Source organism: Trichomycterus rosablanca, unplaced genomic scaffold (assembly GCF_030014385.1).
Source record: "Trichomycterus rosablanca isolate fTriRos1 unplaced genomic scaffold, fTriRos1.hap1 scaffold_146, whole genome shotgun sequence".
Taxonomy (NCBI): domain Eukaryota; kingdom Metazoa; phylum Chordata; class Actinopteri; order Siluriformes; family Trichomycteridae; genus Trichomycterus; species Trichomycterus rosablanca.
Genome location: NW_026946974.1, coordinates 1 through 27,224, shown reverse-complemented (window position 1 = coordinate 27,224; position 27,224 = coordinate 1). Strand labels below are relative to the sequence as shown.

At 38.9% G+C, this 27,224-nt stretch overlaps 54 non-coding genes and 1 pseudogene across 54 annotated transcripts; all 55 read right to left on the bottom strand.

The window, feature by feature from the left end:
• Positions 1 to 143: 143 nt before the first annotated feature.
• LOC134305739 (5S ribosomal RNA) lies at positions 144 to 262 on the bottom strand. The gene has a single exon (XR_010008771.1). It is a non-coding gene; the product is annotated as a 5S ribosomal RNA (ribosomal RNA).
• Positions 263 to 541: 279 nt separating this feature from the next.
• Positions 542 to 660, bottom strand: LOC134305738 (5S ribosomal RNA). The gene has a single exon (XR_010008769.1). It is a non-coding gene; the product is annotated as a 5S ribosomal RNA (ribosomal RNA).
• A 267-nt stretch (positions 661 to 927) lies between these two features.
• Positions 928 to 1,046, bottom strand: LOC134305737 (5S ribosomal RNA). The gene has a single exon (XR_010008768.1). It is a non-coding gene; the product is annotated as a 5S ribosomal RNA (ribosomal RNA).
• Positions 1,047 to 1,353: 307 nt separating this feature from the next.
• On the bottom strand, positions 1,354 to 1,472 carry LOC134305736 (5S ribosomal RNA). Its single transcript, XR_010008767.1, has one exon. It is a non-coding gene; the product is annotated as a 5S ribosomal RNA (ribosomal RNA).
• Positions 1,473 to 1,703: 231 nt separating this feature from the next.
• LOC134305735 (5S ribosomal RNA) lies at positions 1,704 to 1,822 on the bottom strand. Its single transcript, XR_010008766.1, has one exon. It is a non-coding gene; the product is annotated as a 5S ribosomal RNA (ribosomal RNA).
• Positions 1,823 to 2,077: 255 nt separating this feature from the next.
• Positions 2,078 to 2,196, bottom strand: LOC134305733 (5S ribosomal RNA). Its single transcript, XR_010008765.1, has one exon. It is a non-coding gene; the product is annotated as a 5S ribosomal RNA (ribosomal RNA).
• A 243-nt stretch (positions 2,197 to 2,439) lies between these two features.
• LOC134305732 (5S ribosomal RNA) lies at positions 2,440 to 2,558 on the bottom strand. Its single transcript, XR_010008764.1, has one exon. It is a non-coding gene; the product is annotated as a 5S ribosomal RNA (ribosomal RNA).
• Positions 2,559 to 2,823: 265 nt separating this feature from the next.
• LOC134305731 (5S ribosomal RNA) lies at positions 2,824 to 2,942 on the bottom strand. The gene has a single exon (XR_010008763.1). It is a non-coding gene; the product is annotated as a 5S ribosomal RNA (ribosomal RNA).
• Positions 2,943 to 3,209: 267 nt separating this feature from the next.
• Positions 3,210 to 3,328, bottom strand: LOC134305729 (5S ribosomal RNA). The gene has a single exon (XR_010008761.1). It is a non-coding gene; the product is annotated as a 5S ribosomal RNA (ribosomal RNA).
• A 299-nt stretch (positions 3,329 to 3,627) lies between these two features.
• Positions 3,628 to 3,746, bottom strand: LOC134305728 (5S ribosomal RNA). The gene has a single exon (XR_010008760.1). It is a non-coding gene; the product is annotated as a 5S ribosomal RNA (ribosomal RNA).
• Positions 3,747 to 4,025: 279 nt separating this feature from the next.
• Positions 4,026 to 4,144, bottom strand: LOC134305727 (5S ribosomal RNA). The gene has a single exon (XR_010008759.1). It is a non-coding gene; the product is annotated as a 5S ribosomal RNA (ribosomal RNA).
• Positions 4,145 to 4,423: 279 nt separating this feature from the next.
• On the bottom strand, positions 4,424 to 4,542 carry LOC134305726 (5S ribosomal RNA). The gene has a single exon (XR_010008758.1). It is a non-coding gene; the product is annotated as a 5S ribosomal RNA (ribosomal RNA).
• Positions 4,543 to 4,789: 247 nt separating this feature from the next.
• Positions 4,790 to 4,908, bottom strand: LOC134305725 (5S ribosomal RNA). Its single transcript, XR_010008757.1, has one exon. It is a non-coding gene; the product is annotated as a 5S ribosomal RNA (ribosomal RNA).
• Positions 4,909 to 5,151: 243 nt separating this feature from the next.
• Positions 5,152 to 5,270, bottom strand: LOC134305829 (5S ribosomal RNA). Its single transcript, XR_010008848.1, has one exon. It is a non-coding gene; the product is annotated as a 5S ribosomal RNA (ribosomal RNA).
• A 259-nt stretch (positions 5,271 to 5,529) lies between these two features.
• On the bottom strand, positions 5,530 to 5,648 carry LOC134305828 (5S ribosomal RNA). The gene has a single exon (XR_010008847.1). It is a non-coding gene; the product is annotated as a 5S ribosomal RNA (ribosomal RNA).
• A 259-nt stretch (positions 5,649 to 5,907) lies between these two features.
• Positions 5,908 to 6,026, bottom strand: LOC134305827 (5S ribosomal RNA). Its single transcript, XR_010008846.1, has one exon. It is a non-coding gene; the product is annotated as a 5S ribosomal RNA (ribosomal RNA).
• Positions 6,027 to 6,297: 271 nt separating this feature from the next.
• Positions 6,298 to 6,416, bottom strand: LOC134305826 (5S ribosomal RNA). The gene has a single exon (XR_010008845.1). It is a non-coding gene; the product is annotated as a 5S ribosomal RNA (ribosomal RNA).
• A 355-nt stretch (positions 6,417 to 6,771) lies between these two features.
• On the bottom strand, positions 6,772 to 6,888 carry LOC134305783 (5S ribosomal RNA; annotated as a pseudogene).
• A 263-nt stretch (positions 6,889 to 7,151) lies between these two features.
• LOC134305825 (5S ribosomal RNA) lies at positions 7,152 to 7,270 on the bottom strand. The gene has a single exon (XR_010008844.1). It is a non-coding gene; the product is annotated as a 5S ribosomal RNA (ribosomal RNA).
• A 255-nt stretch (positions 7,271 to 7,525) lies between these two features.
• On the bottom strand, positions 7,526 to 7,644 carry LOC134305823 (5S ribosomal RNA). The gene has a single exon (XR_010008842.1). It is a non-coding gene; the product is annotated as a 5S ribosomal RNA (ribosomal RNA).
• Positions 7,645 to 7,915: 271 nt separating this feature from the next.
• On the bottom strand, positions 7,916 to 8,034 carry LOC134305822 (5S ribosomal RNA). The gene has a single exon (XR_010008841.1). It is a non-coding gene; the product is annotated as a 5S ribosomal RNA (ribosomal RNA).
• Positions 8,035 to 8,313: 279 nt separating this feature from the next.
• LOC134305821 (5S ribosomal RNA) lies at positions 8,314 to 8,432 on the bottom strand. Its single transcript, XR_010008840.1, has one exon. It is a non-coding gene; the product is annotated as a 5S ribosomal RNA (ribosomal RNA).
• Positions 8,433 to 8,771: 339 nt separating this feature from the next.
• On the bottom strand, positions 8,772 to 8,890 carry LOC134305820 (5S ribosomal RNA). Its single transcript, XR_010008839.1, has one exon. It is a non-coding gene; the product is annotated as a 5S ribosomal RNA (ribosomal RNA).
• A 335-nt stretch (positions 8,891 to 9,225) lies between these two features.
• LOC134305819 (5S ribosomal RNA) lies at positions 9,226 to 9,344 on the bottom strand. Its single transcript, XR_010008838.1, has one exon. It is a non-coding gene; the product is annotated as a 5S ribosomal RNA (ribosomal RNA).
• Positions 9,345 to 9,595: 251 nt separating this feature from the next.
• Positions 9,596 to 9,714, bottom strand: LOC134305818 (5S ribosomal RNA). The gene has a single exon (XR_010008837.1). It is a non-coding gene; the product is annotated as a 5S ribosomal RNA (ribosomal RNA).
• Positions 9,715 to 10,049: 335 nt separating this feature from the next.
• On the bottom strand, positions 10,050 to 10,168 carry LOC134305817 (5S ribosomal RNA). The gene has a single exon (XR_010008836.1). It is a non-coding gene; the product is annotated as a 5S ribosomal RNA (ribosomal RNA).
• Positions 10,169 to 10,459: 291 nt separating this feature from the next.
• On the bottom strand, positions 10,460 to 10,578 carry LOC134305816 (5S ribosomal RNA). The gene has a single exon (XR_010008835.1). It is a non-coding gene; the product is annotated as a 5S ribosomal RNA (ribosomal RNA).
• A 255-nt stretch (positions 10,579 to 10,833) lies between these two features.
• On the bottom strand, positions 10,834 to 10,952 carry LOC134305815 (5S ribosomal RNA). Its single transcript, XR_010008834.1, has one exon. It is a non-coding gene; the product is annotated as a 5S ribosomal RNA (ribosomal RNA).
• Positions 10,953 to 11,211: 259 nt separating this feature from the next.
• LOC134305814 (5S ribosomal RNA) lies at positions 11,212 to 11,330 on the bottom strand. The gene has a single exon (XR_010008833.1). It is a non-coding gene; the product is annotated as a 5S ribosomal RNA (ribosomal RNA).
• Positions 11,331 to 11,609: 279 nt separating this feature from the next.
• Positions 11,610 to 11,728, bottom strand: LOC134305812 (5S ribosomal RNA). The gene has a single exon (XR_010008831.1). It is a non-coding gene; the product is annotated as a 5S ribosomal RNA (ribosomal RNA).
• Positions 11,729 to 11,971: 243 nt separating this feature from the next.
• LOC134305811 (5S ribosomal RNA) lies at positions 11,972 to 12,090 on the bottom strand. The gene has a single exon (XR_010008830.1). It is a non-coding gene; the product is annotated as a 5S ribosomal RNA (ribosomal RNA).
• Positions 12,091 to 12,337: 247 nt separating this feature from the next.
• Positions 12,338 to 12,456, bottom strand: LOC134305810 (5S ribosomal RNA). Its single transcript, XR_010008829.1, has one exon. It is a non-coding gene; the product is annotated as a 5S ribosomal RNA (ribosomal RNA).
• Positions 12,457 to 12,707: 251 nt separating this feature from the next.
• Positions 12,708 to 12,826, bottom strand: LOC134305809 (5S ribosomal RNA). The gene has a single exon (XR_010008828.1). It is a non-coding gene; the product is annotated as a 5S ribosomal RNA (ribosomal RNA).
• A 271-nt stretch (positions 12,827 to 13,097) lies between these two features.
• LOC134305808 (5S ribosomal RNA) lies at positions 13,098 to 13,216 on the bottom strand. Its single transcript, XR_010008827.1, has one exon. It is a non-coding gene; the product is annotated as a 5S ribosomal RNA (ribosomal RNA).
• A 267-nt stretch (positions 13,217 to 13,483) lies between these two features.
• LOC134305807 (5S ribosomal RNA) lies at positions 13,484 to 13,602 on the bottom strand. The gene has a single exon (XR_010008826.1). It is a non-coding gene; the product is annotated as a 5S ribosomal RNA (ribosomal RNA).
• Positions 13,603 to 13,877: 275 nt separating this feature from the next.
• Positions 13,878 to 13,996, bottom strand: LOC134305806 (5S ribosomal RNA). Its single transcript, XR_010008825.1, has one exon. It is a non-coding gene; the product is annotated as a 5S ribosomal RNA (ribosomal RNA).
• A 263-nt stretch (positions 13,997 to 14,259) lies between these two features.
• Positions 14,260 to 14,378, bottom strand: LOC134305805 (5S ribosomal RNA). The gene has a single exon (XR_010008824.1). It is a non-coding gene; the product is annotated as a 5S ribosomal RNA (ribosomal RNA).
• Positions 14,379 to 14,633: 255 nt separating this feature from the next.
• LOC134305803 (5S ribosomal RNA) lies at positions 14,634 to 14,752 on the bottom strand. The gene has a single exon (XR_010008823.1). It is a non-coding gene; the product is annotated as a 5S ribosomal RNA (ribosomal RNA).
• Positions 14,753 to 15,003: 251 nt separating this feature from the next.
• Positions 15,004 to 15,122, bottom strand: LOC134305802 (5S ribosomal RNA). The gene has a single exon (XR_010008822.1). It is a non-coding gene; the product is annotated as a 5S ribosomal RNA (ribosomal RNA).
• Positions 15,123 to 15,369: 247 nt separating this feature from the next.
• On the bottom strand, positions 15,370 to 15,488 carry LOC134305800 (5S ribosomal RNA). Its single transcript, XR_010008820.1, has one exon. It is a non-coding gene; the product is annotated as a 5S ribosomal RNA (ribosomal RNA).
• A 275-nt stretch (positions 15,489 to 15,763) lies between these two features.
• Positions 15,764 to 15,882, bottom strand: LOC134305799 (5S ribosomal RNA). Its single transcript, XR_010008819.1, has one exon. It is a non-coding gene; the product is annotated as a 5S ribosomal RNA (ribosomal RNA).
• A 247-nt stretch (positions 15,883 to 16,129) lies between these two features.
• Positions 16,130 to 16,248, bottom strand: LOC134305798 (5S ribosomal RNA). Its single transcript, XR_010008818.1, has one exon. It is a non-coding gene; the product is annotated as a 5S ribosomal RNA (ribosomal RNA).
• A 283-nt stretch (positions 16,249 to 16,531) lies between these two features.
• Positions 16,532 to 16,650, bottom strand: LOC134305797 (5S ribosomal RNA). The gene has a single exon (XR_010008817.1). It is a non-coding gene; the product is annotated as a 5S ribosomal RNA (ribosomal RNA).
• A 299-nt stretch (positions 16,651 to 16,949) lies between these two features.
• LOC134305796 (5S ribosomal RNA) lies at positions 16,950 to 17,068 on the bottom strand. The gene has a single exon (XR_010008816.1). It is a non-coding gene; the product is annotated as a 5S ribosomal RNA (ribosomal RNA).
• A 295-nt stretch (positions 17,069 to 17,363) lies between these two features.
• On the bottom strand, positions 17,364 to 17,482 carry LOC134305795 (5S ribosomal RNA). The gene has a single exon (XR_010008815.1). It is a non-coding gene; the product is annotated as a 5S ribosomal RNA (ribosomal RNA).
• Positions 17,483 to 17,785: 303 nt separating this feature from the next.
• On the bottom strand, positions 17,786 to 17,904 carry LOC134305794 (5S ribosomal RNA). The gene has a single exon (XR_010008814.1). It is a non-coding gene; the product is annotated as a 5S ribosomal RNA (ribosomal RNA).
• A 243-nt stretch (positions 17,905 to 18,147) lies between these two features.
• Positions 18,148 to 18,266, bottom strand: LOC134305793 (5S ribosomal RNA). Its single transcript, XR_010008813.1, has one exon. It is a non-coding gene; the product is annotated as a 5S ribosomal RNA (ribosomal RNA).
• Positions 18,267 to 18,521: 255 nt separating this feature from the next.
• LOC134305792 (5S ribosomal RNA) lies at positions 18,522 to 18,640 on the bottom strand. Its single transcript, XR_010008812.1, has one exon. It is a non-coding gene; the product is annotated as a 5S ribosomal RNA (ribosomal RNA).
• Positions 18,641 to 18,903: 263 nt separating this feature from the next.
• LOC134305791 (5S ribosomal RNA) lies at positions 18,904 to 19,022 on the bottom strand. The gene has a single exon (XR_010008811.1). It is a non-coding gene; the product is annotated as a 5S ribosomal RNA (ribosomal RNA).
• A 243-nt stretch (positions 19,023 to 19,265) lies between these two features.
• On the bottom strand, positions 19,266 to 19,384 carry LOC134305789 (5S ribosomal RNA). The gene has a single exon (XR_010008809.1). It is a non-coding gene; the product is annotated as a 5S ribosomal RNA (ribosomal RNA).
• A 251-nt stretch (positions 19,385 to 19,635) lies between these two features.
• LOC134305787 (5S ribosomal RNA) lies at positions 19,636 to 19,754 on the bottom strand. Its single transcript, XR_010008808.1, has one exon. It is a non-coding gene; the product is annotated as a 5S ribosomal RNA (ribosomal RNA).
• A 247-nt stretch (positions 19,755 to 20,001) lies between these two features.
• On the bottom strand, positions 20,002 to 20,120 carry LOC134305786 (5S ribosomal RNA). Its single transcript, XR_010008807.1, has one exon. It is a non-coding gene; the product is annotated as a 5S ribosomal RNA (ribosomal RNA).
• Positions 20,121 to 20,379: 259 nt separating this feature from the next.
• LOC134305785 (5S ribosomal RNA) lies at positions 20,380 to 20,498 on the bottom strand. The gene has a single exon (XR_010008806.1). It is a non-coding gene; the product is annotated as a 5S ribosomal RNA (ribosomal RNA).
• Positions 20,499 to 26,720: 6,222 nt separating this feature from the next.
• Positions 26,721 to 26,839, bottom strand: LOC134305784 (5S ribosomal RNA). Its single transcript, XR_010008805.1, has one exon. It is a non-coding gene; the product is annotated as a 5S ribosomal RNA (ribosomal RNA).
• Positions 26,840 to 27,098: 259 nt separating this feature from the next.
• Positions 27,099 to 27,217, bottom strand: LOC134305778 (5S ribosomal RNA). Its single transcript, XR_010008803.1, has one exon. It is a non-coding gene; the product is annotated as a 5S ribosomal RNA (ribosomal RNA).
• Positions 27,218 to 27,224: the final 7 nt, after the last annotated feature.

Genomic DNA, 27,224 nt, shown 5'->3' with positions numbered 1-27,224 from the left:
TCGATAGATAGATAGATAGATAGATAGATAGATAGATAGATAGATAGATAGATAGATAGATAGATAGATAGATAGATAGATAGATAGATAGATAGATAGAAGCTAAATGACACTCAATGAATGGGGCTTAAGAAAAAATGAAAAGCTTACAGCACTCAGTATTCCCAGGCAGTCTCCCATCTAGGTACTGACTGAGCCCAACCTTGCTTAGCTTCTGAGATCAGACGAGATCAGGCGTTCTCAAGGTGGTTTGGCCGTAAGCGAAAGAGGCTGGATTTCAAGGCCTGTTCTAGCTTGCCAGCCAGCTAACTGAGTGGTAGCTAGCTGTCTGTGCTGGAACTAAAGGCAAGGCCTTTGATAGATAGATAGATAGATAGATAGATAGATAGATAGATAGATAGATAGATAGATAGATAGATAGATAGATAGATAGATAGATAGATAGATAGATAGATAGATAGATAGATAGATAGATAGATAGATAGATAGATAGATAGAAGCTAAATGACACTCAATGAATGGGGCTTAAGAAAAAATGAAAAGCTTACAGCACTCAGTATTCCCAGGCAGTCTCCCATCTAGGTACTGACTGAGCCCAACCTTGCTTAGCTTCTGAGATCAGACGAGATCAGGCGTTCTCAAGGTGGTTTGGCCGTAAGCGAAAGAGGCTGGATTTGAAGGCCTGTTCTAGCTTGCCAGCCAGCTAACTGAGTGGTAGCTAGCTGTCTGTGCTGGAACTAAAGGCAAGGCCTTTCATCGATAGATAGATAGATAGATAGATAGATAGATAGATAGATAGATAGATAGATAGATAGATAGATAGATAGATAGATAGATAGATAGATAGATAGATAGATAGATAGATAGATAGATAGATAGATAGAAGCTAAATGACACTCAATGAATGGGGCTTAAGAAAAAATGAAAAGCTTACAGCACTCAGTATTCCCAGGCAGTCTCCCATCTAGGTACTGACTGAGCCCAACCTTGCTTAGCTTCTGAGATCAGACGAGATCAGGCGTTCTCAAGGTGGTTTGGCCGTAAGCGAAAGAGGCTGGATTTCAAGGCCTGTTCTAGCTTGCCAGCCAGCTAACTGAGTGGTAGCTAGCTGTCTGTGCTGGAACTAAAGGCAAGGCCTTTCATAGATAGATAGATAGATAGATAGATAGATAGATAGATAGATAGATAGATAGATAGATAGATAGATAGATAGATAGATAGATAGATAGATAGATAGATAGATAGATAGATAGATAGATAGATAGATAGATAGATAGATAGATAGATAGATAGATAGATAGATAGATAGAAGCTAAATGACACTCAATGAATGGGGCTTAAGAAAAAATGAAAAGCTTACAGCACTCAGTATTCCCAGGCAGTCTCCCATCTAGGTACTGACTGAGCCCAACCTTGCTTAGCTTCTGAGATCAGACGAGATCAGGCGTTCTCAAGGTGGTTTGGCCGTAAGCGAAAGAGGCTGGATTTGAAGGCCTGTTCTAGCTTGCCAGCCAGCTAACTGAGTGGTAGCTAGCTGTCTGTGCTGGAACTAAAGGCAAGGCCTTTCATCGATAGATAGATAGATAGATAGATAGATAGATAGATAGATAGATAGATAGATAGATAGATAGATAGATAGATAGATAGATAGATAGATAGAAGCTAAATGACACTCAATGAATGGGGCTTAAGAAAAAATGAAAAGCTTACAGCACTCAGTATTCCCAGGCAGTCTCCCATCTAGGTACTGACTGAGCCCAACCTTGCTTAGCTTCTGAGATCAGACGAGATCAGGCGTTCTCAAGGTGGTTTGGCCGTAAGCGAAAGAGGCTGGATTTCAAGGCCTGTTCTAGCTTGCCAGCCAGCTAACTGAGTGGTAGCTAGCTGTCTGTGCTGGAACTAAAGGCAAGGCCTTTGATAGATAGATAGATAGATAGATAGATAGATAGATAGATAGATAGATAGATAGATAGATAGATAGATAGATAGATAGATAGATAGATAGATAGATAGATAGATAGATAGATAGATAGAAGCTAAATGACACTCAATGAATGGGGCTTAAGAAAAAATGAAAAGCTTACAGCACTCAGTATTCCCAGGCAGTCTCCCATCTAGGTACTGACTGAGCCCAACCTTGCTTAGCTTCTGAGATCAGACGAGATCAGGCGTTCTCAAGGTGGTTTGGCCGTAAGCGAAAGAGGCTGGATTTGAAGGCCTGTTCTAGCTTGCCAGCCAGCTAACTGAGTGGTAGCTAGCTGTCTGTGCTGGAACTAAAGGCAAGGCCTTTCATCGATAGATAGATAGATAGATAGATAGATAGATAGATAGATAGATAGATAGATAGATAGATAGATAGATAGATAGATAGATAGATAGATAGATAGATAGATAGAAGCTAAATGACACTCAATGAATGGGGCTTAAGAAAAAATGAAAAGCTTACAGCACTCAGTATTCCCAGGCAGTCTCCCATCTAGGTACTGACTGAGCCCAACCTTGCTTAGCTTCTGAGATCAGACGAGATCAGGCGTTCTCAAGGTGGTTTGGCCGTAAGCGAAAGAGGCTGGATTTCAAGGCCTGTTCTAGCTTGCCAGCCAGCTAACTGAGTGGTAGCTAGCTGTCTGTGCTGGAACTAAAGGCAAGGCCTGATAGATAGATAGATAGATAGATAGATAGATAGATAGATAGATAGATAGATAGATAGATAGATAGATAGATAGATAGATAGATAGATAGATAGATAGATAGATAGATAGATAGATAGATAGATAGATAGAAGCTAAATGACACTCAATGAATGGGGCTTAAGAAAAAATGAAAAGCTTACAGCACTCAGTATTCCCAGGCAGTCTCCCATCTAGGTACTGACTGAGCCCAACCTTGCTTAGCTTCTGAGATCAGACGAGATCAGGCGTTCTCAAGGTGGTTTGGCCGTAAGCGAAAGAGGCTGGATTTGAAGGCCTGTTCTAGCTTGCCAGCCAGCTAACTGAGTGGTAGCTAGCTGTCTGTGCTGGAACTAAAGGCAAGGCCTTTCATCGATAGATAGATAGATAGATAGATAGATAGATAGATAGATAGATAGATAGATAGATAGATAGATAGATAGATAGATAGATAGATAGATAGATAGATAGATAGATAGATAGATAGATAGATAGATAGAAGCTAAATGACACTCAATGAATGGGGCTTAAGAAAAAATGAAAAGCTTACAGCACTCAGTATTCCCAGGCAGTCTCCCATCTAGGTACTGACTGAGCCCAACCTTGCTTAGCTTCTGAGATCAGACGAGATCAGGCGTTCTCAAGGTGGTTTGGCCGTAAGCGAAAGAGGCTGGATTTCAAGGCCTGTTCTAGCTTGCCAGCCAGCTAACTGAGTGGTAGCTAGCTGTCTGTGCTGGAACTAAAGGCAAGGCCTTTCATAGATAGATAGATAGATAGATAGATAGATAGATAGATAGATAGATAGATAGATAGATAGATAGATAGATAGATAGATAGATAGATAGATAGATAGATAGATAGATAGATAGATAGATAGATAGATAGATAGATAGATAGATAGATAGATAGATAGATAGAAGCTAAATGACACTCAATGAATGGGGCTTAAGAAAAAATGGAAAGCTTACAGCACTCAGTATTCCCAGGCAGTCTCCCATCTAGGTACTGACTGAGCCCAACCTTGCTTAGCTTCTGAGATCAGACGAGATCAGGCGTTCTCAAGGTGGTTTGGCCGTAAGCGAAAGAGGCTGGATTTCAAGGCCTGTTCTAGCTTGCCAGCCAGCTAACTGAGTGGTAGCTAGCTGTCTGTGCTGGAACTAAAGGCAAGGCCTTTGATAGATAGATAGATAGATAGATAGATAGATAGATAGATAGATAGATAGATAGATAGATAGATAGATAGATAGATAGATAGATAGATAGATAGATAGATAGATAGATAGATAGATAGATAGATAGATAGATAGATAGATAGAAGCTAAATGACACTCAATGAATGGGGCTTAAGAAAAAATGAAAAGCTTACAGCACTCAGTATTCCCAGGCAGTCTCCCATCTAGGTACTGACTGAGCCCAACCTTGCTTAGCTTCTGAGATCAGACGAGATCAGGCGTTCTCAAGGTGGTTTGGCCGTAAGCGAAAGAGGCTGGATTTCAAGGCCTGTTCTAGCTTGCCAGCCAGCTAACTGAGTGGTAGCTAGCTGTCTGTGCTGGAACTAAAGGCAAGGCCTTTGATAGATAGATAGATAGATAGATAGATAGATAGATAGATAGATAGATAGATAGATAGATAGATAGATAGATAGATAGATAGATAGATAGATAGATAGATAGATAGATAGATAGATAGATAGATAGATAGATAGATAGATAGAAGCTAAATGACACTCAATGAATGGGGCTTAAGAAAAAATGAAAAGCTTACAGCACTCAGTATTCCCAGGCAGTCTCCCATCTAGGTACTGACTGAGCCCAACCTTGCTTAGCTTCTGAGATCAGACGAGATCAGGCGTTCTCAAGGTGGTTTGGCCGTAAGCGAAAGAGGCTGGATTTGAAGGCCTGTTCTAGCTTGCCAGCCAGCTAACTGAGTGGTAGCTAGCTGTCTGTGCTGGAACTAAAGGCAAGGCCTTTCATCGATAGATAGATAGATAGATAGATAGATAGATAGATAGATAGATAGATAGATAGATAGATAGATAGATAGATAGATAGATAGATAGATAGATAGATAGATAGATAGAAGCTAAATGACACTCAATGAATGGGGCTTAAGAAAAAATGAAAAGCTTACAGCACTCAGTATTCCCAGGCAGTCTCCCATCTAGGTACTGACTGAGCCCAACCTTGCTTAGCTTCTGAGATCAGACGAGATCAGGCGTTCTCAAGGTGGTTTGGCCGTAAGCGAAAGAGGCTGGATTTCAAGGCCTGTTCTAGCTTGCCAGCCAGCTAACTGAGTGGTAGCTAGCTGTCTGTGCTGGAACTAAAGGCAAGGCCTTTGATAGATAGATAGATAGATAGATAGATAGATAGATAGATAGATAGATAGATAGATAGATAGATAGATAGATAGATAGATAGATAGATAGATAGATAGATAGATAGAAGCTAAATGACACTCAATGAATGGGGCTTAAGAAAAAATGAAAAGCTTACAGCACTCAGTATTCCCAGGCAGTCTCCCATCTAGGTACTGACTGAGCCCAACCTTGCTTAGCTTCTGAGATCAGACGAGATCAGGCGTTCTCAAGGTGGTTTGGCCGTAAGCGAAAGAGGCTGGATTTGAAGGCCTGTTCTAGCTTGCCAGCCAGCTAACTGAGTGGTAGCTAGCTGTCTGTGCTGGAACTAAAGGCAAGGCCTTTCATCGATAGATAGATAGATAGATAGATAGATAGATAGATAGATAGATAGATAGATAGATAGATAGATAGATAGATAGATAGATAGATAGATAGATAGATAGATAGATAGATAGATAGATAGAAGCTAAATGACACTCAATGAATGGGGCTTAAGAAAAAATGAAAAGCTTACAGCACTCAGTATTCCCAGGCAGTCTCCCATCTAGGTACTGACTGAGCCCAACCTTGCTTAGCTTCTGAGATCAGACGAGATCAGGCGTTCTCAAGGTGGTTTGGCCGTAAGCGAAAGAGGCTGGATTTCAAGGCCTGTTCTAGCTTGCCAGCCAGCTAACTGAGTGGTAGCTAGCTGTCTGTGCTGGAACTAAAGGCAAGGCCTTTGATAGATAGATAGATAGATAGATAGATAGATAGATAGATAGATAGATAGATAGATAGATAGATAGATAGATAGATAGATAGATAGATAGATAGATAGATAGATAGATAGATAGATAGATAGAAGCTAAATGACACTCAATGAATGGGGCTTAAGAAAAAATGAAAAGCTTACAGCACTCAGTATTCCCAGGCAGTCTCCCATCTAGGTACTGACTGAGCCCAACCTTGCTTAGCTTCTGAGATCAGACGAGATCAGGCGTTCTCAAGGTGGTTTGGCCGTAAGCGAAAGAGGCTGGATTTGAAGGCCTGTTCTAGCTTGCCAGCCAGCTAACTGAGTGGTAGCTAGCTGTCTGTGCTGGAACTAAAGGCAAGGCCTTTCATCGATAGATAGATAGATAGATAGATAGATAGATAGATAGATAGATAGATAGATAGATAGATAGATAGATAGATAGATAGATAGATAGATAGATAGATAGATAGATAGATAGATAGATAGATAGATAGATAGAAGCTAAATGACACTCAATGAATGGGGCTTAAGAAAAAATGAAAAGCTTACAGCACTCAGTATTCCCAGGCAGTCTCCCATCTAGGTACTGACTGAGCCCAACCTTGCTTAGCTTCTGAGATCAGACGAGATCAGGCGTTCTCAAGGTGGTTTGGCCGTAAGCGAAAGAGGCTGGATTTCAAGGCCTGTTCTAGCTTGCCAGCCAGCTAACTGAGTGGTAGCTAGCTGTCTGTGCTGGAACTAAAGGCAAGGCCTTTCATAGATAGATAGATAGATAGATAGATAGATAGATAGATAGATAGATAGATAGATAGATAGATAGATAGATAGATAGATAGATAGATAGATAGATAGATAGATAGATAGATAGATAGATAGATAGATAGATAGATAGATAGATAGATAGATAGATAGATAGATAGATAGATAGATAGATAGATAGATAGATAGATAGAAGCTAAATGACACTCAATGAATGGGGCTTAAGAAAAAATGGAAAGCTTACATCTGTCTCGCGTGTGTTAGCACTCAGTATTCCCAGGCAGTCTCCCATCTAGGTACTGACTGAGCCCAACCTTGCTTAGCTTCTGAGATCAGACGAGATCAGGCGTTCTCAAGGTGGTTTGGCCGTAAGCGAAAGAGGCTGGATTTCAAGGCCTGTTCTAGCTTGCCAGCCAGCTAACTGAGTGGTAGCTAGCTGTCTGTGCTGGAACTAAAGGCAAGGCCTTTGATAGATAGATAGATAGATAGATAGATAGATAGATAGATAGATAGATAGATAGATAGATAGATAGATAGATAGATAGATAGATAGATAGATAGATAGATAGATAGATAGATAGATAGATAGATAGAAGCTAAATGACACTCAATGAATGGGGCTTAAGAAAAAATGAAAAGCTTACAGCACTCAGTATTCCCAGGCAGTCTCCCATCTAGGTACTGACTGAGCCCAACCTTGCTTAGCTTCTGAGATCAGACGAGATCAGGCGTTCTCAAGGTGGTTTGGCCGTAAGCGAAAGAGGCTGGATTTGAAGGCCTGTTCTAGCTTGCCAGCCAGCTAACTGAGTGGTAGCTAGCTGTCTGTGCTGGAACTAAAGGCAAGGCCTTTCATCGATAGATAGATAGATAGATAGATAGATAGATAGATAGATAGATAGATAGATAGATAGATAGATAGATAGATAGATAGATAGATAGATAGATAGATAGATAGATAGATAGATAGAAGCTAAATGACACTCAATGAATGGGGCTTAAGAAAAAATGAAAAGCTTACAGCACTCAGTATTCCCAGGCAGTCTCCCATCTAGGTACTGACTGAGCCCAACCTTGCTTAGCTTCTGAGATCAGACGAGATCAGGCGTTCTCAAGGTGGTTTGGCCGTAAGCGAAAGAGGCTGGATTTCAAGGCCTGTTCTAGCTTGCCAGCCAGCTAACTGAGTGGTAGCTAGCTGTCTGTGCTGGAACTAAAGGCAAGGCCTTTGATAGATAGATAGATAGATAGATAGATAGATAGATAGATAGATAGATAGATAGATAGATAGATAGATAGATAGATAGATAGATAGATAGATAGATAGATAGATAGATAGATAGATAGATAGATAGATAGATAGAAGCTAAATGACACTCAATGAATGGGGCTTAAGAAAAAATGAAAAGCTTACAGCACTCAGTATTCCCAGGCAGTCTCCCATCTAGGTACTGACTGAGCCCAACCTTGCTTAGCTTCTGAGATCAGACGAGATCAGGCGTTCTCAAGGTGGTTTGGCCGTAAGCGAAAGAGGCTGGATTTGAAGGCCTGTTCTAGCTTGCCAGCCAGCTAACTGAGTGGTAGCTAGCTGTCTGTGCTGGAACTAAAGGCAAGGCCTTTCATCGATAGATAGATAGATAGATAGATAGATAGATAGATAGATAGATAGATAGATAGATAGATAGATAGATAGATAGATAGATAGATAGATAGATAGATAGATAGATAGATAGATAGATAGATAGATAGATAGATAGATAGAAGCTAAATGACACTCAATGAATGGGGCTTAAGAAAAAATGAAAAGCTTACAGCACTCAGTATTCCCAGGCAGTCTCCCATCTAGGTACTGACTGAGCCCAACCTTGCTTAGCTTCTGAGATCAGACGAGATCAGGCGTTCTCAAGGTGGTTTGGCCGTAAGCGAAAGAGGCTGGATTTCAAGGCCTGTTCTAGCTTGCCAGCCAGCTAACTGAGTGGTAGCTAGCTGTCTGTGCTGGAACTAAAGGCAAGGCCTTTCATAGATAGATAGATAGATAGATAGATAGATAGATAGATAGATAGATAGATAGATAGATAGATAGATAGATAGATAGATAGATAGATAGATAGATAGATAGATAGATAGATAGATAGATAGATAGATAGATAGATAGATAGATAGATAGATAGATAGATAGATAGATAGATAGATAGATAGATAGATAGATAGATAGATAGAAGCTAAATGACACTCAATGAATGGGGCTTAAGAAAAAATGGAAAGCTTACAGCACTCAGTATTCCCAGGCAGTCTCCCATCTAGGTACTGACTGAGCCCAACCTTGCTTAGCTTCTGAGATCAGACGAGATCAGGCGTTCTCAAGGTGGTTTGGCCGTAAGCGAAAGAGGCTGGATTTCAAGGCCTGTTCTAGCTTGCCAGCCAGCTAACTGAGTGGTAGCTAGCTGTCTGTGCTGGAACTAAAGGCAAGGCCTTTCATAGATAGATAGATAGATAGATAGATAGATAGATAGATAGATAGATAGATAGATAGATAGATAGATAGATAGATAGATAGATAGATAGATAGATAGATAGATAGATAGATAGATAGATAGATAGATAGATAGATAGATAGATAGATAGATAGATAGATAGATAGATAGATAGATAGATAGATAGATAGATAGATAGAAGCTAAATGACACTCAATGAATGGGGCTTAAGAAAAAATGAAAAGCTTACAGCACTCAGTATTCCCAGGCAGTCTCCCATCTAGGTACTGACTGAGCCCAACCTTGCTTAGCTTCTGAGATCAGACGAGATCAGGCGTTCTCAAGGTGGTTTGGCCGTAAGCGAAAGAGGCTGGATTTCAAGGCCTGTTCTAGCTTGCCAGCCAGCTAACTGAGTGGTAGCTAGCTGTCTGTGCTGGAACTAAAGGCAAGGCCTTTGATAGATAGATAGATAGATAGATAGATAGATAGATAGATAGATAGATAGATAGATAGATAGATAGATAGATAGATAGATAGATAGATAGATAGATAGATAGATAGATAGATAGAAGCTAAATGACACTCAATGAATGGGGCTTAAGAAAAAATGAAAAGCTTACAGCACTCAGTATTCCCAGGCAGTCTCCCATCTAGGTACTGACTGAGCCCAACCTTGCTTAGCTTCTGAGATCAGACGAGATCAGGCGTTCTCAAGGTGGTTTGGCCGTAAGCGAAAGAGGCTGGATTTCAAGGCCTGTTCTAGCTTGCCAGCCAGCTAACTGAGTGGTAGCTAGCTGTCTGTGCTGGAACTAAAGGCAAGGCCTTTCATAGATAGATAGATAGATAGATAGATAGATAGATAGATAGATAGATAGATAGATAGATAGATAGATAGATAGATAGATAGATAGATAGATAGATAGATAGATAGATAGATAGATAGATAGATAGATAGATAGATAGATAGATAGATAGATAGATAGATAGATAGATAGATAGATAGATAGATAGATAGATAGATAGAAGCTAAATGACACTCAATGAATGGGGCTTAAGAAAAAATGAAAAGCTTACAGCACTCAGTATTCCCAGGCAGTCTCCCATCTAGGTACTGACTGAGCCCAACCTTGCTTAGCTTCTGAGATCAGACGAGATCAGGCGTTCTCAAGGTGGTTTGGCCGTAAGCGAAAGAGGCTGGATTTCAAGGCCTGTTCTAGCTTGCCAGCCAGCTAACTGAGTGGTAGCTAGCTGTCTGTGCTGGAACTAAAGGCAAGGCCTTTCATAGATAGATAGATAGATAGATAGATAGATAGATAGATAGATAGATAGATAGATAGATAGATAGATAGATAGATAGATAGATAGATAGATAGATAGATAGATAGATAGATAGATAGATAGATAGATAGATAGATAGATAGATAGATAGATAGAAGCTAAATGACACTCAATGAATGGGGCTTAAGAAAAAATGAAAAGCTTACAGCACTCAGTATTCCCAGGCAGTCTCCCATCTAGGTACTGACTGAGCCCAACCTTGCTTAGCTTCTGAGATCAGACGAGATCAGGCGTTCTCAAGGTGGTTTGGCCGTAAGCGAAAGAGGCTGGATTTCAAGGCCTGTTCTAGCTTGCCAGCCAGCTAACTGAGTGGTAGCTAGCTGTCTGTGCTGGAACTAAAGGCAAGGCCTTTCATCGATAGATAGATAGATAGATAGATAGATAGATAGATAGATAGATAGATAGATAGATAGATAGATAGATAGATAGATAGATAGATAGATAGATAGATAGATAGATAGATAGATAGAAGCTAAATGACACTCAATGAATGGGGCTTAAGAAAAAATGAAAAGCTTACAGCACTCAGTATTCCCAGGCAGTCTCCCATCTAGGTACTGACTGAGCCCAACCTTGCTTAGCTTCTGAGATCAGACGAGATCAGGCGTTCTCAAGGTGGTTTGGCCGTAAGCGAAAGAGGCTGGATTTCAAGGCCTGTTCTAGCTTGCCAGCCAGCTAACTGAGTGGTAGCTAGCTGTCTGTGCTGGAACTAAAGGCAAGGCCTTTGATAGATAGATAGATAGATAGATAGATAGATAGATAGATAGATAGATAGATAGATAGATAGATAGATAGATAGATAGATAGATAGATAGATAGATAGATAGATAGATAGATAGATAGATAGAAGCTAAATGACACTCAATGAATGGGGCTTAAGAAAAAATGAAAAGCTTACAGCACTCAGTATTCCCAGGCAGTCTCCCATCTAGGTACTGACTGAGCCCAACCTTGCTTAGCTTCTGAGATCAGACGAGATCAGGCGTTCTCAAGGTGGTTTGGCCGTAAGCGAAAGAGGCTGGATTTCAAGGCCTGTTCTAGCTTGCTAGCTTGCCAGCCAGCTAACTGAGTGGTAGCTAGCTGTCTGTGCTGGAACTAAAGGCAAGGCCTTTGATAGATAGATAGATAGATAGATAGATAGATAGATAGATAGATAGATAGATAGATAGATAGATAGATAGATAGATAGATAGATAGATAGATAGATAGATAGATAGATAGATAGATAGATAGATAGATAGATAGAAGCTAAATGACACTCAATGAATGGGGCTTAAGAAAAAATGAAAAGCTTACAGCACTCAGTATTCCCAGGCAGTCTCCCATCTAGGTACTGACTGAGCCCAACCTTGCTTAGCTTCTGAGATCAGACGAGATCAGGCGTTCTCAAGGTGGTTTGGCCGTAAGCGAAAGAGGCTGGATTTGAAGGCCTGTTCTAGCTTGCCAGCCAGCTAACTGAGTGGTAGCTAGCTGTCTGTGCTGGAACTAAAGGCAAGGCCTTTCATCGATAGATAGATAGATAGATAGATAGATAGATAGATAGATAGATAGATAGATAGATAGATAGATAGATAGATAGATAGATAGATAGATAGATAGATAGATAGAAGCTAAATGACACTCAATGAATGGGGCTTAAGAAAAAATGAAAAGCTTACAGCACTCAGTATTCCCAGGCAGTCTCCCATCTAGGTACTGACTGAGCCCAACCTTGCTTAGCTTCTGAGATCAGACGAGATCAGGCGTTCTCAAGGTGGTTTGGCCGTAAGCGAAAGAGGCTGGATTTCAAGGCCTGTTCTAGCTTGCCAGCCAGCTAACTGAGTGGTAGCTAGCTGTCTGTGCTGGAACTAAAGGCAAGGCCTTTGATAGATAGATAGATAGATAGATAGATAGATAGATAGATAGATAGATAGATAGATAGATAGATAGATAGATAGATAGATAGATAGATAGATAGATAGATAGATAGATAGAAGCTAAATGACACTCAATGAATGGGGCTTAAGAAAAAATGAAAAGCTTACAGCACTCAGTATTCCCAGGCAGTCTCCCATCTAGGTACTGACTGAGCCCAACCTTGCTTAGCTTCTGAGATCAGACGAGATCAGGCGTTCTCAAGGTGGTTTGGCCGTAAGCGAAAGAGGCTGGATTTGAAGGCCTGTTCTAGCTTGCCAGCCAGCTAACTGAGTGGTAGCTAGCTGTCTGTGCTGGAACTAAAGGCAAGGCCTTTCATCGATAGATAGATAGATAGATAGATAGATAGATAGATAGATAGATAGATAGATAGATAGATAGATAGATAGATAGATAGATAGATAGATAGATAGATAGATAGATAGATAGAAGCTAAATGACACTCAATGAATGGGGCTTAAGAAAAAATGAAAAGCTTACAGCACTCAGTATTCCCAGGCAGTCTCCCATCTAGGTACTGACTGAGCCCAACCTTGCTTAGCTTCTGAGATCAGACGAGATCAGGCGTTCTCAAGGTGGTTTGGCCGTAAGCGAAAGAGGCTGGATTTCAAGGCCTGTTCTAGCTTGCCAGCCAGCTAACTGAGTGGTAGCTAGCTGTCTGTGCTGGAACTAAAGGCAAGGCCTTTGATAGATAGATAGATAGATAGATAGATAGATAGATAGATAGATAGATAGATAGATAGATAGATAGATAGATAGATAGATAGATAGATAGATAGATAGATAGATAGATAGATAGATAGATAGATAGATAGATAGAAGCTAAATGACACTCAATGAATGGGGCTTAAGAAAAAATGAAAAGCTTACAGCACTCAGTATTCCCAGGCAGTCTCCCATCTAGGTACTGACTGAGCCCAACCTTGCTTAGCTTCTGAGATCAGACGAGATCAGGCGTTCTCAAGGTGGTTTGGCCGTAAGCGAAAGAGGCTGGATTTGAAGGCCTGTTCTAGCTTGCCAGCCAGCTAACTGAGTGGTAGCTAGCTGTCTGTGCTGGAACTAAAGGCAAGGCCTTTCATCGATAGATAGATAGATAGATAGATAGATAGATAGATAGATAGATAGATAGATAGATAGATAGATAGATAGATAGATAGATAGATAGATAGATAGATAGATAGATAGATAGATAGATAGATAGATAGAAGCTAAATGACACTCAATGAATGGGGCTTAAGAAAAAATGAAAAGCTTACAGCACTCAGTATTCCCAGGCAGTCTCCCATCTAGGTACTGACTGAGCCCAACCTTGCTTAGCTTCTGAGATCAGACGAGATCAGGCGTTCTCAAGGTGGTTTGGCCGTAAGCGAAAGAGGCTGGATTTCAAGGCCTGTTCTAGCTTGCCAGCCAGCTAACTGAGTGGTAGCTAGCTGTCTGTGCTGGAACTAAAGGCAAGGCCTTTGATAGATAGATAGATAGATAGATAGATAGATAGATAGATAGATAGATAGATAGATAGATAGATAGATAGATAGATAGATAGATAGATAGATAGATAGATAGATAGATAGATAGATAGATAGATAGATAGATAGATAGAAGCTAAATGACACTCAATGAATGGGGCTTAAGAAAAAATGAAAAGCTTACAGCACTCAGTATTCCCAGGCAGTCTCCCATCTAGGTACTGACTGAGCCCAACCTTGCTTAGCTTCTGAGATCAGACGAGATCAGGCGTTCTCAAGGTGGTTTGGCCGTAAGCGAAAGAGGCTGGATTTGAAGGCCTGTTCTAGCTTGCCAGCCAGCTAACTGAGTGGTAGCTAGCTGTCTGTGCTGGAACTAAAGGCAAGGCCTTTCATCGATAGATAGATAGATAGATAGATAGATAGATAGATAGATAGATAGATAGATAGATAGATAGATAGATAGATAGATAGATAGATAGATAGATAGATAGATAGATAGATAGATAGATAGATAGAAGCTAAATGACACTCAATGAATGGGGCTTAAGAAAAAATGAAAAGCTTACAGCACTCAGTATTCCCAGGCAGTCTCCCATCTAGGTACTGACTGAGCCCAACCTTGCTTAGCTTCTGAGATCAGACGAGATCAGGCGTTCTCAAGGTGGTTTGGCCGTAAGCGAAAGAGGCTGGATTTCAAGGCCTGTTCTAGCTTGCCAGCCAGCTAACTGAGTGGTAGCTAGCTGTCTGTGCTGGAACTAAAGGCAAGGCCTTTGATAGATAGATAGATAGATAGATAGATAGATAGATAGATAGATAGATAGATAGATAGATAGATAGATAGATAGATAGATAGATAGATAGATAGATAGATAGATAGATAGATAGATAGAAGCTAAATGACACTCAATGAATGGGGCTTAAGAAAAAATGAAAAGCTTACAGCACTCAGTATTCCCAGGCAGTCTCCCATCTAGGTACTGACTGAGCCCAACCTTGCTTAGCTTCTGAGATCAGACGAGATCAGGCGTTCTCAAGGTGGTTTGGCCGTAAGCGAAAGAGGCTGGATTTCAAGGCCTGTTCTAGCTTGCCAGCCAGCTAACTGAGTGGTAGCTAGCTGTCTGTGCTGGAACTAAAGGCAAGGCCTTTCATCGATAGATAGATAGATAGATAGATAGATAGATAGATAGATAGATAGATAGATAGATAGATAGATAGATAGATAGATAGATAGATAGATAGATAGATAGATAGATAGATAGAAGCTAAATGACACTCAATGAATGGGGCTTAAGAAAAAATGAAAAGCTTACAGCACTCAGTATTCCCAGGCAGTCTCCCATCTAGGTACTGACTGAGCCCAACCTTGCTTAGCTTCTGAGATCAGACGAGATCAGGCGTTCTCAAGGTGGTTTGGCCGTAAGCGAAAGAGGCTGGATTTCAAGGCCTGTTCTAGCTTGCCAGCCAGCTAACTGAGTGGTAGCTAGCTGTCTGTGCTGGAACTAAAGGCAAGGCCTTTGATAGATAGATAGATAGATAGATAGATAGATAGATAGATAGATAGATAGATAGATAGATAGATAGATAGATAGATAGATAGATAGATAGATAGATAGATAGATAGATAGAAGCTAAATGACACTCAATGAATGGGGCTTAAGAAAAAATGAAAAGCTTACAGCACTCAGTATTCCCAGGCAGTCTCCCATCTAGGTACTGACTGAGCCCAACCTTGCTTAGCTTCTGAGATCAGACGAGATCAGGCGTTCTCAAGGTGGTTTGGCCGTAAGCGAAAGAGGCTGGATTTGAAGGCCTGTTCTAGCTTGCCAGCCAGCTAACTGAGTGGTAGCTAGCTGTCTGTGCTGGAACTAAAGGCAAGGCCTTTCATCGATAGATAGATAGATAGATAGATAGATAGATAGATAGATAGATAGATAGATAGATAGATAGATAGATAGATAGATAGATAGATAGATAGATAGATAGATAGATAGATAGATAGATAGATAGATAGATAGATAGAAGCTAAATGACACTCAATGAATGGGGCTTAAGAAAAAATGAAAAGCTTACAGCACTCAGTATTCCCAGGCAGTCTCCCATCTAGGTACTGACTGAGCCCAACCTTGCTTAGCTTCTGAGATCAGACGAGATCAGGCGTTCTCAAGGTGGTTTGGCCGTAAGCGAAAGAGGCTGGATTTCAAGGCCTGTTCTAGCTTGCCAGCCAGCTAACTGAGTGGTAGCTAGCTGTCTGTGCTGGAACTAAAGGCAAGGCCTTTGATAGATAGATAGATAGATAGATAGATAGATAGATAGATAGATAGATAGATAGATAGATAGATAGATAGATAGATAGATAGATAGATAGATAGATAGATAGATAGATAGAAGCTAAATGACACTCAATGAATGGGGCTTAAGAAAAAATGAAAAGCTTACAGCACTCAGTATTCCCAGGCAGTCTCCCATCTAGGTACTGACTGAGCCCAACCTTGCTTAGCTTCTGAGATCAGACGAGATCAGGCGTTCTCAAGGTGGTTTGGCCGTAAGCGAAAGAGGCTGGATTTGAAGGCCTGTTCTAGCTTGCCAGCCAGCTAACTGAGTGGTAGCTAGCTGTCTGTGCTGGAACTAAAGGCAAGGCCTTTCATCGATAGATAGATAGATAGATAGATAGATAGATAGATAGATAGATAGATAGATAGATAGATAGATAGATAGATAGATAGATAGATAGATAGATAGATAGATAGATAGATAGATAGATAGATAGATAGATAGATAGATAGATAGAAGCTAAATGACACTCAATGAATGGGGCTTAAGAAAAAATGAAAAGCTTACAGCACTCAGTATTCCCAGGCAGTCTCCCATCTAGGTACTGACTGAGCCCAACCTTGCTTAGCTTCTGAGATCAGACGAGATCAGGCGTTCTCAAGGTGGTTTGGCCGTAAGCGAAAGAGGCTGGATTTCAAGGCCTGTTCTAGCTTGCCAGCCAGCTAACTGAGTGGTAGCTAGCTGTCTGTGCTGGAACTAAAGGCAAGGCCTTTCATAGATAGATAGATAGATAGATAGATAGATAGATAGATAGATAGATAGATAGATAGATAGATAGATAGATAGATAGATAGATAGATAGATAGATAGATAGATAGATAGATAGATAGATAGATAGATAGATAGATAGATAGATAGATAGATAGATAGATAGAAGCTAAATGACACTCAATGAATGGGGCTTAAGAAAAAATGAAAAGCTTACAGCACTCAGTATTCCCAGGCAGTCTCCCATCTAGGTACTGACTGAGCCCAACCTTGCTTAGCTTCTGAGATCAGACGAGATCAGGCGTTCTCAAGGTGGTTTGGCCGTAAGCGAAAGAGGCTGGATTTCAAGGCCTGTTCTAGCTTGCCAGCCAGCTAACTGAGTGGTAGCTAGCTGTCTGTGCTGGAACTAAAGGCAAGGCCTTTCATAGATAGATAGATAGATAGATAGATAGATAGATAGATAGATAGATAGATAGATAGATAGATAGATAGATAGATAGATAGATAGATAGATAGATAGATAGATAGATAGATAGATAGATAGATAGATAGATAGATAGATAGATAGATAGATAGATAGAAGCTAAATGACACTCAATGAATGGGGCTTAAGAAAAAATGAAAAGCTTACAGCACTCAGTATTCCCAGGCAGTCTCCCATCTAGGTACTGACTGAGCCCAACCTTGCTTAGCTTCTGAGATCAGACGAGATCAGGCGTTCTCAAGGTGGTTTGGCCGTAAGCGAAAGAGGCTGGATTTCAAGGCCTGTTCTAGCTTGCCAGCCAGCTAACTGAGTGGTAGCTAGCTGTCTGTGCTGGAACTAAAGGCAAGGCCTTTCATAGATAGATAGATAGATAGATAGATAGATAGATAGATAGATAGATAGATAGATAGATAGATAGATAGATAGATAGATAGATAGATAGATAGATAGATAGATAGATAGATAGATAGATAGATAGATAGATAGATAGATAGATAGATAGATAGATAGATAGATAGAAGCTAAATGACACTCAATGAATGGGGCTTAAGAAAAAATGAAAAGCTTACAGCACTCAGTATTCCCAGGCAGTCTCCCATCTAGGTACTGACTGAGCCCAACCTTGCTTAGCTTCTGAGATCAGACGAGATCAGGCGTTCTCAAGGTGGTTTGGCCGTAAGCGAAAGAGGCTGGATTTCAAGGCCTGTTCTAGCTTGCCAGCCAGCTAACTGAGTGGTAGCTAGCTGTCTGTGCTGGAACTAAAGGCAAGGCCTTTCATCGATAGATAGATAGATAGATAGATAGATAGATAGATAGATAGATAGATAGATAGATAGATAGATAGATAGATAGATAGATAGATAGATAGATAGATAGATAGAAGCTAAATGACACTCAATGAATGGGGCTTAAGAAAAAATGAAAAGCTTACAGCACTCAGTATTCCCAGGCAGTCTCCCATCTAGGTACTGACTGAGCCCAACCTTGCTTAGCTTCTGAGATCAGACGAGATCAGGCGTTCTCAAGGTGGTTTGGCCGTAAGCGAAAGAGGCTGGATTTCAAGGCCTGTTCTAGCTTGCCAGCCAGCTAACTGAGTGGTAGCTAGCTGTCTGTGCTGGAACTAAAGGCAAGGCCTTTGATAGATAGATAGATAGATAGATAGATAGATAGATAGATAGATAGATAGATAGATAGATAGATAGATAGATAGATAGATAGATAGATAGATAGATAGATAGATAGATAGATAGATAGAAGCTAAATGACACTCAATGAATGGGGCTTAAGAAAAAATGAAAAGCTTACAGCACTCAGTATTCCCAGGCAGTCTCCCATCTAGGTACTGACTGAGCCCAACCTTGCTTAGCTTCTGAGATCAGACGAGATCAGGCGTTCTCAAGGTGGTTTGGCCGTAAGCGAAAGAGGCTGGATTTCAAGGCCTGTTCTAGCTTGCCAGCCAGCTAACTGAGTGGTAGCTAGCTGTCTGTGCTGGAACTAAAGGCAAGGCCTTTGATAGATAGATAGATAGATAGATAGATAGATAGATAGATAGATAGATAGATAGATAGATAGATAGATAGATAGATAGATAGATAGATAGATAGATAGATAGATAGATAGATAGATAGATAGATAGAAGCTAAATGACACTCAATGAATGGGGCTTAAGAAAAAATGAAAAGCTTACAGCACTCAGTATTCCCAGGCAGTCTCCCATCTAGGTACTGACTGAGCCCAACCTTGCTTAGCTTCTGAGATCAGACGAGATCAGGCGTTCTCAAGGTGGTTTGGCCGTAAGCGAAAGAGGCTGGATTTGAAGGCCTGTTCTAGCTTGCCAGCCAGCTAACTGAGTGGTAGCTAGCTGTCTGTGCTGGAACTAAAGGCAAGGCCTTTCATCGATAGATAGATAGATAGATAGATAGATAGATAGATAGATAGATAGATAGATAGATAGATAGATAGATAGATAGATAGATAGATAGATAGATAGATAGATAGAAGCTAAATGACACTCAATGAATGGGGCTTAAGAAAAAATGAAAAGCTTACAGCACTCAGTATTCCCAGGCAGTCTCCCATCTAGGTACTGACTGAGCCCAACCTTGCTTAGCTTCTGAGATCAGACGAGATCAGGCGTTCTCAAGGTGGTTTGGCCGTAAGCGAAAGAGGCTGGATTTCAAGGCCTGTTCTAGCTTGCCAGCCAGCTAACTGAGTGGTAGCTAGCTGTCTGTGCTGGAACTAAAGGCAAGGCCTTTGATAGATAGATAGATAGATAGATAGATAGATAGATAGATAGATAGATAGATAGATAGATAGATAGATAGATAGATAGATAGATAGATAGATAGATAGATAGATAGATAGATAGAAGCTAAATGACACTCAATGAATGGGGCTTAAGAAAAAATGAAAAGCTTACAGCACTCAGTATTCCCAGGCAGTCTCCCATCTAGGTACTGACTGAGCCCAACCTTGCTTAGCTTCTGAGATCAGACGAGATCAGGCGTTCTCAAGGTGGTTTGGCCGTAAGCGAAAGAGGCTGGATTTGAAGGCCTGTTCTAGCTTGCCAGCCAGCTAACTGAGTGGTAGCTAGCTGTCTGTGCTGGAACTAAAGGCAAGGCCTTTCATCGATAGATAGATAGATAGATAGATAGATAGATAGATAGATAGATAGATAGATAGATAGATAGATAGATAGATAGATAGATAGATAGATAGATAGATAGATAGATAGAAGCTAAATGACACTCAATGAATGGGGCTTAAGAAAAAATGAAAAGCTTACAGCACTCAGTATTCCCAGGCAGTCTCCCATCTAGGTACTGACTGAGCCCAACCTTGCTTAGCTTCTGAGATCAGACGAGATCAGGCGTTCTCAAGGTGGTTTGGCCGTAAGCGAAAGAGGCTGGATTTCAAGGCCTGTTCTAGCTTGCCAGCCAGCTAACTGAGTGGTAGCTAGCTGTCTGTGCTGGAACTAAAGGCAAGGCCTTTGATAGATAGATAGATAGATAGATAGATAGATAGATAGATAGATAGATAGATAGATAGATAGATAGATAGATAGATAGATAGATAGATAGATAGATAGATAGATAGATAGATAGATAGATAGAAGCTAAATGACACTCAATGAATGGGGCTTAAGAAAAAATGAAAAGCTTACAGCACTCAGTATTCCCAGGCAGTCTCCCATCTAGGTACTGACTGAGCCCAACCTTGCTTAGCTTCTGAGATCAGACGAGATCAGGCGTTCTCAAGGTGGTTTGGCCGTAAGCGAAAGAGGCTGGATTTGAAGGCCTGTTCTAGCTTGCCAGCCAGCTAACTGAGTGGTAGCTAGCTGTCTGTGCTGGAACTAAAGGCAAGGCCTTTCATCGATAGATAGATAGATAGATAGATAGATAGATAGATAGATAGATAGATAGATAGATAGATAGATAGATAGATAGATAGATAGATAGATAGATAGATAGATAGATAGATAGATAGAAGCTAAATGACACTCAATGAATGGGGCTTAAGAAAAAATGAAAAGCTTACAGCACTCAGTATTCCCAGGCAGTCTCCCATCTAGGTACTGACTGAGCCCAACCTTGCTTAGCTTCTGAGATCAGACGAGATCAGGCGTTCTCAATTTCTCTTTTTTATTAACTTTTTTTACAAAATATCATTGTTTACAGACAGTTTTTAAAACAAAACACGTTACATAATATACATTTTTAAAAATTTCAGGTACATTTTTATTAAAGTGATCTAAAACACATTTTTAAAAACATGCACATTTCGATAGCTTGATTCTCAGTCCGTTCCAGGTTGGTTCCATAAAAGAGCTTTGTGTTACAAAGAGGTTTTCAAAAGTTTCTATTTCGTTTATCCTTTTAAAATGTTCAAAAAATAAATTAAAAAAATATTCAAATTTTTTTTCAAAAAGTACACACAATTTTATGTGGATGTTATTATATTTTTCTATGTTTCTTCTCGTGTATATTGTGTATTTTGCTATTATTAAAATTGTATTTAAAATTGTTGTATTTTTGCATTTTTGATGGTATCCGAATAAAAAGCTCATTTCCCACTGCCTATTGTCTATTTTTTCTTCTGTCAATTCGCTTATCATTCCCTTTAGTTTATCCATAAAACATTTTATTTCTTTACATTCTAAAAACATGTGTCTAAAATCTTCTGTTTTATTCTCTTTGCATAGTGTACAGTTTGGGTTGTCTTCCAATCCGATTTTGTGTAATTTTTCTCTGTCATATATACAATTGTGTTTAAGATAAAAGTTAAAATTTTCTAGTATTAAAAGTTTGGGACCTTTATATGTTTTCCATATCTCGTTTTCCTCTAGTTCTGGGTATATTTTTCTCCAATGCGCATTTGCTTTGGGTTTTACCCACGCTTTATTGACAAATATGTCATTAAACGTTCTCAAGGAGCAGCTGTTTAGATCGTTTTTTTGATTGCCTACTTTTACTTCGATTTTCATCCTTTCATTTCCTTCTTTGTTTTCTATTCTTTGTAACCATTCTTTGGGTATTGCTTGTTTTAGCGTTTCATATTGTTTTTCGATGATATCTGTGTTTATTGTTTTATCTTTTCCTTCCAAGAAGTCAATTATTGCCTGTGTTGGGAGAAATCCTGGTCTATATTCGTACAAGACGTCTTTAATTTGTTTTATTTCTGCTTCGTACCAATGTTTAAAATACGGTGTCTTTTCTTTAAAACAGATCTGCTTGTTTAAAAAAATGGGTTGCTCTAAAAGATTTTTTCTCCCTTTTATTTTGTATATTATATTCTCCATAAAATCCCCCCACGCTCTAAAAACCTCTTTGTAAAACTCTGGAACGTTTTGAAACATGTTTTCTTTCAATTCCATGCATAAAATATTCTCATTCATTTCCCCTCCAGCACATTTATTTATATAAAAATTAAAAACCCATTTCCATATTTGTTCTTCTTCGTTCAAAAATTTTTTAATTATTTTAACTCTTAGGCTCTGTTTTCTAATAAATAAATCTAAAAGTCCCAACCCTCCTCCTTCTTTTTTCCCAATTATAGTGTCGTAAGCTATTTTAGCCGGTTTTCCGTCCCATAAAAAATTTAAAACTGAGCTTTTAACTCTTTTTAAAACCCACATCGGGATGTTGACGACCCCCGCCGCATACCACATTTTGGATAAAAATAGTGCATTTAAAACTAAAACTTTACCTTTTATATACAAGTTCCTTCTTTTCCACATGTTTAGTTTTCTTTGCATTTTATCTAAAGTTTCTTCCCATATAATATCCGTTATTTTATTTTCATCTTCTCCTATGTTTATTCCTAGAATTTTTATTTTTTCCTTCACCTCTGTAAAAGCTATATTTACTGGTAGTATTTCTGCATCGCTTATCCTCATGTATTGCGTTTTTTCTTTGTTCACAAAAGCTCCCGATCCTTTACAATATTGATTTAACACATGTATCGCCCTGTTTACGCTTTCTGTGTCTTTCAGTATGAGGGTGGTGTCGTCAGCATATTGAAATATTTTTTCCTGATTTTTGTTATTTTCTATATTTATTCCTCTTATTCCACTACTTGCTTTTATTGCTAGACCTAACGGTTCAGCGACCAGTGAGTATAATAATGCTGAGAGTGGACATCCTTGCCGTATGGATCTTGATAACTGAATAAAATCCGTTAGGTACCCGTTCACTTTTATACAGCTATATGAATTCATGTAAAGACATTTTAACCATTTTGTAAAATCATTCCCAAACCCAAACCGTTTTAATGTTTCAAATAAATAATTGTGGTTTACTCTATCAAATGCTTTCTCAAAGTCTATGCTTATTAGATACCCTTTGGTTTTTTGTGTTTTCATATACCATATTGTGTCCCTTATGTTACTAATTGTATCTGAAATGTCTCTATTTAATACGCCATATGCTTGATTGGTTTCTATTATACTAGGCAGTACCGTTTTTAGTCTATTTGCTAGTATCTTTGCTAGTATTTTATAATCTGTATTTAGCATGCTTATTGGCCTATAATTTTTTAAGTCCGTCTTGTCTCCTTTCTTCTTATATATTAATTTAATCAAACCTTTTTTCATCTGTTGCGAGACTTCTCCTATTTTGTGTATTTCATTGAATAATTTAGATAAAATTGGCACTAAAATGTCTTTAAAAGTTTTATAAAATTCTATTGTTAACCCATCTAGACCTGGACTTTTTTTATTTTCCATTCTGTTCATCGCTTCTTCTATCTCTTTTTCCTCAATTTTTTGATCACACATCTTTTTGTCTTCTTCCTGTATTTTTGTTTTGATTTGTGTTAATAAAAATTCTTTTCCTTTTTCATCTATCTCTGTTTTTTTGAATAGGTGTGTATAAAATCTATGTATTTCTTTTAAAATTCCCTCTGTTGTTTTGATCTCTTCTCCATTTTCTGTTTTTAATGCTTTTATTTCGTCTGTTTTTTGCCGTGCTTTCTCTAGCTCAAAAAAATATTTTGTGCATCTCTCCCCTTTTAACATATATTCTGCTTTACTTCTAATCATTGCCCCTTTGTATCTTTCCTCTTCTAATTTTTTTATTTTTTCTTCTAGTTTTAAGATTTCTTTTATGTCTCCTCTTCCGCTTTCTACTTTTTTAAGTTCTTTTTCTAACTTTTCTTTTTTCCAGTTTTCTAGTTGTCTTTTGATTCGTTTGATTTTAGTTCCGTATTTTATTGTATATTTTTTAATATCATATTTTATGTTATCCCACCATACTAGAATTTCTTTATCATATAAAACATCTGTTTTGCTATTTTCGATTATGTTTTTTATTTCTGTTTTAAAAATCTCATCTTTTAGATGATCTGCATTAAAAATCCATACTCCCGGTCCTCTTATCATTTCATTAAAATCTATTTTTATGTTTATAAAATTGTGATCACTAAAATTATATTTTCCATATTCCACTTTTTCTATATATTGCTTCATATTGTTGGGAACTAACACAAAATCTATTCTGCTTTGTTTTCGTTTATCTAGGTACCATTCTTCTCTGGAGTATATTCTTTCTTCTTTATTCTTTTGTCTCCATATGTCTTCTAGACTATGTTTTATCATTAACGCTCTTAACTGTTCTCTTCCTGTATCCGATCTAAACACCATTTGCTCATTTATGTCCAGTTTATTTAAAACCGTATTAAAATCCCCTATTAATATCGTTTCTTTCCATTTTTCCATTAGTAAACTAAGTTTTTTAAAAAAGCTTTCTTTTTCATTAACATTGTTTGGTGCGTGTATTGTACATATGTTGATTTGTCTATCTTTATATTCTGCCGTTATGGCTAAAACTCGTCCCTTTTCATCTGCGTATATTGTCTTGACATTTTCTAAAATATCTTTTTTAATTAAAATAGCTACCCCTCCTCTTTTATTGTCTTGACTATTATGTATAAAAATACCGTTCCATTCTTTACTTAAACTGTTTGCTGTTTTATTGTCCCAGAATGTTTCTTGTATACATAATATATCTGTTTTTTCTGTTATATGTAAAAGTCTTTTAAAATTTGTATAATCTGAGAGACCCCTTGTGTTTATCGATGTTATAAAAAGGGTACTCATTAAAAACGGAAAGAATAAAAAAGATAAAATTATTTTGTTCATTGTATTATTCTAATAGTTCTTCAGTTAAAATATCGAACATACCGGTTCTTTCTAACCATTTGTCTTTTGAAGTCTCTCTTCTTTTTCTTTGTTTTTCCAGCGCACCGGCAAGATTTGGTTGAAATTTTACTTTCCTTTTAGTCCCTTCGGCTCCTTTGTTCTGTTGCTTTTTACTTCTCTCCTTTTCTGTATCTTTGTTTTCAGTCTCATTTGTATTGTCCATGTCCATTCTTTCTTCTTCCACCTCTCTTTCCGCGCAGTTGTCTGTCATAGGATCTGTTTGTTGTTCTGTGTCCATTTCTTGTATTTTTTGAGCACTGGTGTACTCATCTTTTCCTTTGTTGTCCTCCTGATTATGTAGTTTCTCCTCTTCTTCTTGCGTTGTCAATCTTTCGTTATTGCTCTCCTCTTCTGTTTTTCTGTGCTGAATGTTGTGTTCTTTTCCTTCCCCGTTCTCTTGTTCTTTTTCTTTCTCTATTTCTTCTTCATCCGTACATGTACAGCTTATTAGGGCATGGTTACAGTCTGGACATTTAATTGCTTTACAGTATTTAGCAAAATGCCCTTGCTCCATACATTCCCGACACACTAGATTTGGACAGTCTTTTATTAGGTGTCCTGTTCCTGCACACAATCTGCATAGTCTTATCTGTCCATCATGTATCACTCTGAAATATTGTAATCCCTCCGCCGTTTCAATTTTTGTGCTGTATGGTAGTGATGTTATTTCTTTGGGGAATTTAACTTTTAAAAACCGAGTCCCATCCGCTATTGTTGTTCCCGGATAAAATCTTCTCCTTATTGGTAGACTTGGTGTTACTCCCCATGCTAAAAGTTTATCTAAAATAATCTTGTCTTCCAAGTATGCCGGTAAATTTAAAAAGGATACAGTCATTTCACTGCAACAAAGTCTTCTTATGTCACATAATCTTCCTTTTATCATTAATCCATCCAGTAGTTTTAGACAATCTTCTTCAGTTTGTAGTGTCGCCTCGAATTCTTTGTTTTGTCTGTATCTGACGGCCAGCAGCTTTCCAAAACCAATCTCTTCGTTTATTGCTTTTATTATTTCGGTTGCCGTAACTTCTTGCAGGTTACTTACATCCACAATTATCGTAGCTTCTTTCTTGTATTCGTACCTTTGCTTTTGTGTGTTACTTCTTTTTTCTTTTTGGTATCCTTTCCTTCCATCGTGCATTTCTCTTGTTTCAAGATCCATTTCCTTTCTTTCGTCGTTAATCTTTTCCGTAGTCGTTTGTTCCTCGCTGTTTTCGTTATTCTTAGGTCCGTCCGCGTTCTGCTTCTTGTTTAAATCAAAGTCCTTCTCTCGTTGTCCATTGTCCGTTCCGAGTTCTTTATCCGTAGAGTAGTCCATTGTGCAAAAAGAGATGTTCTCCCCAAGTCACCAAAGTGCTGGGGAGCTTCCACTGCAGCAAAGTCTGTGTTTGTTTGGCGTATAGAGTTGTTATTAATCCAGATAATAATTGAAGAAAAATACCAAACAATGTGGGAGAGCCTTTCTCCCCCGTCTGCACCTTGTACTTCCTTCTCACTCCGTGGGCGTGGTCAGGCGTTCCCAAGGTGGTTTGGCCGTAAGCGAAAGAGGCTGGATTTCAAGGCCTGTTCTAGCTTGCCAGCCAGCTAACTGAGTGGTAGCTAGCTGTCTGTGCTGGAACTAAAGGCAAGGCCTTTGATAGATAGATAGATAGATAGATAGATAGATAGATAGATAGATAGATAGATAGATAGATAGATAGATAGATAGATAGATAGATAGATAGATAGATAGATAGATAGATAGATAGATAGATAGATAGAAGCTAAATGACACTCAATGAATGGGGCTTAAGAAAAAATGAAAAGCTTACAGCACTCAGTATTCCCAGGCAGTCTCCCATCTAGGTACTGACTGAGCCCAACCTTGCTTAGCTTCTGAGATCAGACGAGATCAGGCGTTCTCAAGGTGGTTTGGCCGTAAGCGAAAGAGGCTGGATTTGAAGGCCTGTTCTAGCTTGCCAGCCAGCTAACTGAGTGGTAGCTAGCTGTCTGTGCTGGAACTAAAGGCAAGGCCTTTCATCGATAGATAGATAGATAGATAGATAGATAGATAGATAGATAGATAGATAGATAGATAGATAGATAGATAGATAGATAGATAGATAGATAGATAGATAGATAGATAGATAGATAGATAGAAGCTAAATGACACTCAATGAATGGGGCTTAAGAAAAAATGAAAAGCTTACAGCACTCAGTATTCCCAGGCAGTCTCCCATCTAGGTACTGACTGAGCCCAACCTTGCTTAGCTTCTGAGATCAGACGAGATCAGGCGTTCTCAAGGTGGTTTGGCCGTAAGCGAAAGAG